This window comes from Helianthus annuus, chromosome 1, assembly GCF_002127325.2.
Source record: "Helianthus annuus cultivar XRQ/B chromosome 1, HanXRQr2.0-SUNRISE, whole genome shotgun sequence".
Classification (NCBI taxonomy): domain Eukaryota; kingdom Viridiplantae; phylum Streptophyta; class Magnoliopsida; order Asterales; family Asteraceae; genus Helianthus; species Helianthus annuus.
In genome coordinates, this window is record NC_035433.2 from 96,185,099 (window position 1) to 96,195,934 (window position 10,836).

The window sequence follows — 10,836 nt, forward strand, 5'->3', positions numbered from 1 at the left end:
TGTGTAGAAGGACAAGGTGCTCCAAACTAACTCATCTACAAACTTGCTCTCGGAACTTCAAGTCACCACTTGTAAACCGTGAGTATACTCGAACCCATTTTTACTTTTAACACTTTGGGTGCAACATGTATTCTATATTAAATGCACACGACACTTGAAACTTATTTGAAACTTACTCAATCCATTTAAACATGAAACATGAAACTTGTGAATCTTGAGACTTTTTGTGCAATGTGAACGTTTAATTCTTGTGTGTAGTTCCGCCTTAACAATAGTAGCGCTATAGGAGTAATGCACCTCCCCGTTAGTCTTTGGGGTATTGTTAGGAGGAGACATATCAACCTCCCGTTAAACTTTGGGTTAGGTACTTTAAACGCATTGGGAAACTTGGGCTATCACTTGGACTACGTAAACTAGCACGTTGAAACTATTTTGTTATGTTCATGTTGGCTATGAGTTTTTATTCTATTATGCTATGTAAACAAACTTGTATACTCGCTCTTTGCTTTTGCATTGAAACTCTATTTTAATACATGTTGCAGGTTGATTATTGAAGTATGGATGATTCATGAAACAAGTTTAGGGTGGACTAGATACACACCTAGATTAATCTATCATTTTGTTTGTTATGTTATGTTATGAAACAAAGTTGTTATCTCCTTTTGAATTATGTATGACATTTAGTTTTGAAATGAAATTTGAATTTAAATTAATTATTGTCACATAGTGTTATGACGTTTTGAGCAATCTACACACTTCGTCTTATCCCGATGTTTCCGCCATCGGTTGGGGTGTGACAAATTTACTTCTGCATTTTCAATGATATCATTTTTTGTTGAGACTGTTAGCAACATACTATTCTTCTCAGTCATGACATATTTACCTAAAAATAAGTAGATACAAATGTATAGTTTCAATGAGAAAAGTAGCCCAGTTGTAAAGTTGACAAAAGTAGATGTTGTACAGAAGCATGCTTCTGACCACTGTTCCCTCTTTTCACCACTTTCACCTCTTTTCACCCTTCTGACCATTGTTCCCTCTTTTCACCACTGTTCACCTCTTTTCAACCTGTGCACATAACATAGTGAGGATAAGGAGCTATCAGTTGGGGCTTGTTCAAATATTAGTACAAAACCAACAAGATATTGGTTTCTTGTTTAAAACGAACAAGATATTGGTTTCTTGTTTACCAACTAATACTCAAAAATTTATTTTGACCGTTTAGATTTTAAAACAAGTTTAGTTTAGACTTCTAAAACTAAAGTAAGATAAACCATAGAGAATATGAGAATCCATAGAGAATATGAGAATCCAGGAAAGAATTATAAGTAAATTTTCCCACAAGTAAGATAAACCATAGAGAATATGAGAATCCAGAACCTTAATTTCGAGACGGTGATACGGTAGATCTAAGTCGACGGTATCTCCACCGCTCCATCTTCATCTATAACAAAACAAACAAAACAACCTCCAAGTCGACGTTGGTAATAATAAAACAAAGGTCTTAAAAAAAGGTCACAAGATAGTGTAAAATCAAATTAAGACAAGTGATATTCCTCATTAAGAATTGCAGTTAAAAGACTAACCCGTTGCACAAAAGCTCCAAAACAAAGGTCTTAAAAAAAGGTCACAAAATAGTGTAAAATCAAATTAAGACAAGTGATATTCCTCATTAAGAATTGCAGTTAAAAGACTAACCCGTTGCACAAAAGCTCCAAAATACGCGTTGCATGTTGCGCACTTAGTGGATGCTTCATTTGGAACCTACATTAGAAAAGAAGAGCCAATGGTAAAAGAACTTTTGGACACGTCTTCTAATTTGAAGATTAAACTAACTGATGATCTTTCTCCTCATTGGTGGGCTTCATCAAGTTTATCCAATCAGGGAAGCCTTTTTTCTTCTCGGTTGGTTATTGTTCAGAGATTGTCACTCCATCCATCTCCTTGAGCTGTATCAAGATAACAGAAAAGAATTATAACTAAATTTTCCCACAAGTAAGATAAACCATAGAGAATATGAGAATCCAGAACCTTAATTTCGAGTCGGTGCTTGTGGTTGAATATCAGCAAAGGTTTCATATATCAGCAAATTCAAACAAATATATATCAGCAAATTCAACCAAATATATAACAACAAATTCAAACAAATTAAACGAAGTTAAACCCTAAGTGACATCAGATCCAAAGTTCGTACATCGATCTACAAAAAACCCAGTTTCATCTCAAAAAAATGACGGTAGTACAGTGGAAAAAAGATCCAGGTATATTTTATATGTGAACAATATCAGCATCTCAATTGCATTTTTTATCATCTCAATTGTTTTGACTGATTTATATGTAAAATGACGCCTAAATAATCAACATGACCACCCGACCCACCCGACCCACGCATCGAACCACCTGTAGTTAAGATTTGAAACAGACCTTGGTGAGTGGAGAAAAGCCCTGCAGCACGTGAGGTATCGGGTTGAGGCTTTCTTCTCCTACGATTATGTCCATCAAGACGTAAATCGATTATTAGCACGCGTAAAATATCATCTGCCCATTATATACCCTCCTGTTGCCACAACATGATCAAAGAGTTATTATAATCAACCTTTCAAAGCTATAGTTTGATTAGCATAAACTTACCAAGATTAACTTTAACAGCTTGCATGTAGTTATAATTTCGGGTGCCAGTAACCGGATCAGGAGACCTGTAGTAGTCCGAAAGCAAAATGCAGGTGTACCAAGTGATGACAGCAAAGGCTACAAGTAAAAGAACTCCAAGGATCCAACCTAACTGAGCCAAACACCAAGCTAGACAAATAAGAATTATAAGAATTATAGATAGATAGATTTACTTGTGAATGAGTTAATTCTGGTTATGTTTTATCTCTTGACAGGTCAAACATATGTAGAAGGGTCAAGTAGCAGGATCAGTAAGATTTTATTCAGCTACAACTTTAAGCATTGTTCGTACTATCATCTTAACAAAATTCTTACTGTCCAGATATATTATTAAGGTTTATAAAGACTGTAGAGACATACGATACTTTTAACAGTTGTTCACCAATTTTTAGTAGTAACTCCTTATCACCTTTAGAGCAAGTGCTAGGTACATTTATCATTACTTGTGTATGCATTGGCTGGTAATCCCTTACGCTTATCATTAATAGCTCATTCAAAAAGTTTAGTTCCTTCTCTTTCAATGTGTTTTTATAAGATTTCTTAAGCAATCTTAGGTGCAATGCTCTTTATGAAAACTGATAAGTAGGAGCTGATACACATATAGAACAGAACGCGTGCACCAAGATTTGTCATCAAACAGTCACAAAACAAGTAAATTTATCCTTTAATTCGCAAATTGCCCGCAATTATCTTTAATTCAAAAAAACCTATCTTCAATTTAGTGCCCTAAAAACTAAATTTTTTTTCATGTGTTCCTATCCAAGATCAATACACCACACAAATTGTAACAAGAACAAGGACAGTTACACATCAAAGTCAAGATTAAGATTTAAAAAATCTCACATTTTGACCATAAGCAGATTGACCAGAATAAGCCTGTTGTTGCTGCTGCTGCCCATAGTTCGAAACCCTAGCAAAAAAAAAAACCACAGTCAAAGAAACCGAAAACCAAACGAAATCTCCCTAAAAAACACAAAACACATAAAAAAGCCTATAAATTTAAACAAAAATCAAGAAATCTTGTAAATAAACCCTAGACTTGTAAATAAACCCTAGAAATCTACTTACAAAGAACAGAGTGCTTGTTGTGCTATTCTAGAGAGAAATCTACTACAAATAAACCATAGATCTGGCCAGATCTTCCACCCACCAGCACCATCGTTGACGAACCCACAACCAAACGGAAGATCTGAAACATTACCGAGATTAGATTCAAATAACAAAAAAAAAATAAGAAGATATGGTAAAAAGAAAGGTACCCTACTGTCAAACCAGTAGATCTGGTGTCGGATCTACTGAGATAGTGTCGGATCTACTGAGATAGTGTCGGATCTTGAAGCCACCGGGAAAGAAGCCATAGAAATCGATCTGGTGTCGGATCTGGTGTCGTATCTGCTGAGATAGTGTTGGATCTTGAAGCCAACGGGAAAGAAGCCATGAAGCGACTGTTGGAGTGGAGAAGGGGAGAAGACGGTGATGGCGACAACCGGTTCGATGGAGGAGCGGTGGATGAAATGAAGGTTAGGGTTAGGGTTTGTAGAGAAAGGTGGAGCGTCTGGATGGATGAAACGAATTTTGTGGTTAGATAGAGTGAATGAAAGATTATATTGGATCCATCAAACTAAAAACGGGTCAAGTTAATCCGGGTAAGATCCGCGTGGGTATCAGGTGTTGAAAACAAGTTTTCAACACTTTGTGCTTAACAGGTTTGTACAATGGGCTTTAAAGACTTGTAAAGTGGCAAATGACCATTCTATCCTTCCTATATGCTTTATAAAGTAGTATATATATATATATATATATATATATATATATATATATATATATATATATATATATATATATATATATATATATATATAAGGGACCGCTAAAATGAAAATCACCTCCAGTTGTAAGAACCGCGGGAACCAATTTCTGGCCATTAGATCTTAAAAATGGATGGATGAGATTAAAATTAGTTAAAAGTAATATTAAATTCTTTTTGTCTTATTATGTCTTTAATATTTTAATCTAAAAGGGTATTAAAGTAATTTTATTTTTTTTGTCTTATTAAGTTTATTGTTTTTATTTACAATTTTGTCCTATTGCATTAATTATTTTTTTCTAAATCAGATGTCTTTATTAAACAAAATTTTGAAATCAGATTTTTTTATAAAAAAAATTTACGCATGTTTTTTTACAACCCGTTTTTTACGCGCGTTTTTTACGACCCGTTTTACGCTCCGTTTTTTCACGCCGTTTTTTCGACCGGGTTTTTAAGTGCCATTTTTATGCCCGGTTTTACACACCATTTTTTGCCGCGCCGTTTTTTACGTCACGTTTTTACAAGCCGTTTTTAAGCCTCATTTTTTACGTCCCGTTTTTACGCACCGTTTTAGCGTCCCGTTTTTATGTCCCGTTTTTACGCGCCGTTTATACGGCCCGTTTTACGCGCCGTTTTATTACGACCCGTTTTACGGAACTCGTAAACCACAAACTTGTGGTGTAAAAAACTACACGCACGACATTTTTTTTAATTTTTTTTACGAATGTGTTTATAATACATGTGATGTGCGTGAAGTGTGTTATAATTTAGATGTATATTTAAGCCCCTTTTTACACTTTTAGTCAAGTTTTAAATTTATAAAACACGATATTACTAACACTAAACACACATATGGGCAAGTGCACCCATCGTGGACGTAGTATAGTGTTGGTAAGATACCGAGGTCGTCCAAGGACAATAGAGCTTTTAATACCGGTTTATCCTCAACGTCTAATCAAATCAAAAAAAAAGTGAGAGAAAATGTTTTAAACTAAGAAAAATAAAAACTAACTAAATGCTGAAAAATAAAATAAAATAAAAAACAGATAGACAAGATGAATCACTTGGATCCGACACGTGTGTTAGTATAACCTTTGATTATTTTTGCACTTTTGCACTTGTTTAAGAGATTATCTTAGTTATTGTAGTAGGCCCCTCTTTTGAAGGCGACGTTACTGTCAACCCAGTAGTTTGAGTCAGCAAGGATACAATCCTAAAGGGTCGGATTATTGAAAGATAATGAATTAAGTTATTAATGCAAATTGTGGTAGGCCCCGCTTTCGGCGGTGACGTTACCCTCGGCTAAGTAGTCTGAGTCAGCAGGGATACAGTCCTAAATAGCCGGGTTATAGTATTAATAGTAGTTAACTTATGAGGGGGTCAAAGAGTTTGGATCCCCGCCATCCAATACCTATGGGCATTGAAGGAGATCCTACTAAAATTGACCCAGGTCCCAAGCAGGACCTCTAAACACTGAACAAGGGCAAGACCCTTACCAAACCGTTCCCTTAACCCCCGACCAGGTAGCCAACATACCTCCATATAGACCGTGGAGATATGAATGGTGAAAATCTTTTATTTTATATAGACAGTAAAATAACGCCAAGACACCACGGACAAACGATAAGGAAAGATCACCTTCAACATAAGTAACTAGTTATTAAAGTCATTAATACAAAACCAAATAAAAAGTGCAAAAGATTAAAAATAAAAAGTGTTATACTAAACACTTGTCTTCACCAAGTGATGTCAGAGACTTAGGCAAACATGCCTTGATTGTCAAGAACTCTTACGATCAATCTTGGATCTCGAGACGACTCACACACTCTACGATGGACAATGGATGATGGTGGTGGATGATGGTGTTATGGTGGTGGTGGGTGGTGGATGAAGTGTGAGAGAGGCGGTGTGCCAAGGGATGAGATGGAATGAAACCAAGCACCCCTATTTATAGGCTGAACAGAAGGCTGGGCACGGCCCCGTGTCCGCTGGACACGCCCCCGTGCCCGTCTGACACTCTCTCTCTTCATTAATTGTAATTCGCAATTACAATTAATGCGCCTGCTGTACTTTCACCACGCCCCCGTGCCCGCTGGACACGGCCCCGTGGTGGGCAATGGAAGCTTCTACTAGTTTGTCTTTTCTGCTGCTTCTTGGGGACGGCCCCGTGTTCGCTGGACACGGGGCGTGTTCAGTCTTCTGTTTTCTCTTCTTTGCCTTGGGGGGTGCCGTTGAGGGTCCGGGCAGTCTACTTTTATTCCTTTTCTTGTATTTATGCTAGAATTAGTTGTCTTTTTGCTTCTTTTGTGATTTTGAGCTCATTTCATCCTGAAAATACAAAAGAAAGACAAAAACACTCTTTTTCCAACATTAGTACTTAAAAAGGGTTAGTTTTATGCCTTAATTGATGTGATTTATATGTTGCATTTTACACACATCAAATACCCCCACACTTGAACTTTTGCTTGTCCTCAAGCAAAAGTCTTTAAATGTGGCTTACACTCCCAAATGGAATAGGTAGAAGAGAAAGTTCTTAGCTTGTCCTAGAGTGTCGAGAATCCAAGGTCCTTGTAAGTTTTATTTTTATTTATTTACAATCCTATTCGTTATGATTTATTTTGAACGTTTCATAAGATAAATTACTTATTCGGGCATAGCATGCCTTATTAAATTTCCATTTATATACAAGTTCACATACCTCGCGGGAGATCACTCAACACTCGGCCGAAGGTGTAAAATTTTTTTTAGTGAATCACTCGTGAGCGGCATGGAACTTACGCCTTCCATAGGCTTGCCAAGCAATCAATCCTCCTCTATTTTAACTTTTTACCTTTGTAAATATCAAGAGGACTTTTGGGGTGAAGGGTTAGGCTTGGGTTAAAGGTGGTCGGTTGGGTTAGTTAGAAAAAAAAGGGCGAAAATCGTAAAAAGCATCGGTTTCCGTGACATACCTTGTTTTTAGTGACTTTTTATTTTTGAAGTATTTCTCCAAACAAGCTTTTATAGCTTTTGTTTGTTTTTGACTTCATCATCGTTTTTTTTTTCATCACATAAAAAGGCGAGTTTACGAAAAACCGAGCTTGTTACTAAAATAAAGGGTGAAAAATAAAAAAGGTTTTTTTTTTTTTTTTTTTTTTTTTTGGTGGGTAAAAAGAGTTTTGGGGTAATGAAATGAAAGGTTTAGGCTCAAAGGGGCTATCTAGGGGGATTTTGGGTAGGTGGTAAAAAAAATGAAAAATAATGGTTTAGAAAGAAAAATATGGTTAGTCCTAATGCCTCCATCACTTACTTACTTGGGTTTAAGTTGGTAAGGACCGGGAATGTATCGTCGTGGCAAGTTCTAGAGTTGTAAGAACCAAGCGGCTATTCACACAAGAAACGAAAAATGAGCATTTAGTCTAAATATGTATATTTTTATGCTCAATAAAGGCTCAAAACTCACTTTTGTGGGAATGGGTTTTTAATGTGATCAAGTATATATAATCGAATTTTTAACTAGACTTGTTATGCCGTTTCGTAACTTTCTTATGTTGGTTCTTTGTTATCACGACGCTATCGGTTGTAAATTTGTAAAAATATAACCTTTTTAGAACTTGTTATTCCCAAATTAAACTAAGACAAGTAAATGAAAAAAAATGAAAAAGTTTTTGAAAAAATTTGGGGTGTTTAGCGGTTCCAATAGAGTTTTGTGTAAGGCTTGTATTTAGGATTTGCAAAATTCAAGGTTTTAGCATCCCCCCACACTTAAATTACACGTTGTCCTCAATGTGTCCAAAAATAAGGTTTTTGGTTGATTAGAATGTGTAAAAGTAGGTTAAAAAGCAAAGATTTATGTTACTGGCATCCTGGACACGGCCCCGTGGTGACCGGGCACGGCCCCGTGGTCAGGTGCCAGTAACAAAAATTAAAGAATTAAAACAGAAGCCTGGACACGGGGGCGTGTCCGCTGAACACGGGCCGTGTCCAGTTACCTGAACTGGGTGTTTTTCTGCAGGTGGCTCAGCACGGGGTCGTGTTGGTTGGGCACGGCCCGTGTTGAGCCTTCTGTGATGGAGATTTGTGTCGGGTTGCTCTGTTTTTCGTGCATGGGTCCATTTTTCTCGTTCCCCTTTTCATCCATTACCACTATGAGTGTGTTTTATTCTGCAAAATAAAACTAAAAGATTAAACTAAACTAAGGATAGTTCCACGGAATGCCTCCGTGGTGCGCCACGTTTATAAGGGTCCTTGGCTAGACCCGATTCGAGGTTATATATTTTCTGAGTGGGATGCCTGGCGTCCCATGTTACACCGTCGGAGAGCAGCATCCAAGCTCGAATCAATAACCTTCATGTAATTGACCGGGTCGTCGTCCTCTATTCTCTTCCCAACTCCGAACTTCACTTCATCATCCCCATACCTCAAGGTGAGTGTCCCGTCATTCATATCTACCACTGTTTGGGCTGTGGCAAGGAAGGGTCTCCCTAGTATAAGGGGGACCTCGGTGTCTTCCTCCATATCGAGTATGACAAAGTCAGCTGGATAAACGAATCTGCTTACCTTTACCAAGACATTCTCGATGACACCTTGTGGGAATTTGACGGATCGATCAGCGAGTTGTATGCTCATTTTTGTAGGGCTCGTGGTTCCTAAGCCGAGTCTTTTGAACATTGATGAGGGTATGAGGTTAATGCTAGCCCCTAGGTCGGCTAAGGCATTGCGAACGGGCGATTCCCCTATTGAGCACGGAATCGTGAAGCTTCCGGGATCGATTTTCTTTTGGGGAAGTTTATTGAGCACGAGGGCAGAGCATTCTTCGCCTAAATTGACTAATTGCAAATTTTCAATTTTCTTCTTATGCGTAAGGAAGTCCCTCATGAATTTAGAGTATTTGGGCATTTGGGTTAGGACTTCGATAAAAGGAATATTGACATGCAATTGTTTTAACAGACTTTCGAATTTTGCGAATTGCTCATTTGTCTTTTGACGAATTAACCTACCGGGGTACGGAACTCGAGGAGCCTTGGTAGGCTCTGGTGATGGAGGAGAGTTCTTCTCCTGCAGAGGTGTCGGTACTGTTTCTTCCGTTGGCGGTGGCACTTCTGCAGGCCCTACGGTGCGGTTTCGTAGTGTGATGAGGTGAACTTGCGCCTTTGGGTTTGTTTCGGTATTGCTAGGTAATGCGCCTTGCGGTCTCTCGGAAAAATTTTGAGCTATTTGATTTAATTGTTTTTCTATGTTTTGAATGCTAGCTTGTTGATTCCTAAAATTAGATTCTAATTGTAGAAATCTTTCCGAGTTTTTCTTATCAGTGTCAGAGACGAGGCGAGATACAATATCTTCGAGCCTTTCTCGTCCACCTTGTTGTTGAGTGAAATTTTGTGACTCATTTCTTGGTTGTTGAAAGTTTGTTCGTTGGGATTGTTGGTTACTACTATTGCCGGGTTCCCTCCAACCGAGGTTTGGGTGGTTTCGCCATCCTTGGTTGTAAGTTCCCGTTGGGGGACCCGACGGCCTAGGTCTATTATCAATGTAGTTTACCATTTCTTGTTGATCGTCCGTTTCTTTCATGCAACTCCAATTTTCATGTGACCCACCACATCCTTCACAAGCCATAACCGAGACTGTTTTTGTCATTTCTAATTTTTTTATTTTTGAAGAAAGGGCCTCGATTTGGGCTTGTAAAGAAGTGCTTTCGTCGACCTTATGGGCGCCCAGGGCGATAGACTTATTTCCCCGGGGGGTATGCCATTGAAAATTGGTTTGAGCAATTTCCTCAATCTGATTATATATTTCGTGTGGGCGTCGGTTACCTAAAAGTCCCCCGGAGCTAGAATCAAGTGTCTGCCTAGTGTGTGGCAACAATCCATTATAGAAAGTGGATACTTGTTGCCATATTACGAGGCCGTGATGGGGACACTTGCGTAATAGCTCCTTGAACCTTTCCCAAGTTTCATATAAGGATTCCCCGTCCTCTTGTGAATATGTATTAATTTCAGTCATTAACTTAGCAGTTTTAGCAGGAGGGAAATACTTATATAGAAATTTTTGGGCTAGTTCATCCCAGGTGTTTACCGATCCAGCTGGGAGGGCGTTGAGCCAAGCTTTCGCTCGATCTTTTAGTGAGAAGGGAAACATACGGAGGCGGATGGCGTCGTTTGATGCTCCATTGATCCGAAAGGTATCACATATTTCCAAGAAATTAGTTATATGTAGATGGGGATCCTCGTCCGCAAGCCCGTGGAAGGTTGCGGAGTTTTGGAGCATTTGTATCAAATGCGGCCGAAGTTCGAAGTTATTGGCTTCGACATTCGGAGCATTGATAGCGGCGCCTAGATTACCCACGGTGGGTCGTAGATAATCCATAAGGGTACGTTGGT

The 10,836-nt window shown here is 38.3% G+C and overlaps 1 non-coding gene across 1 annotated transcript; it reads left to right on the forward strand.

Annotated features, from left to right (window-relative positions):
• Positions 1-10,358: 10,358 nt before the first annotated feature.
• LOC118482917 lies at positions 10,359-10,465 on the forward strand. The gene has a single exon (XR_004869214.1). It is a non-coding gene; the product is annotated as a small nucleolar RNA R71 (small nucleolar RNA).
• The last annotated feature ends 371 nt before the right edge of the window (positions 10,466-10,836 follow it).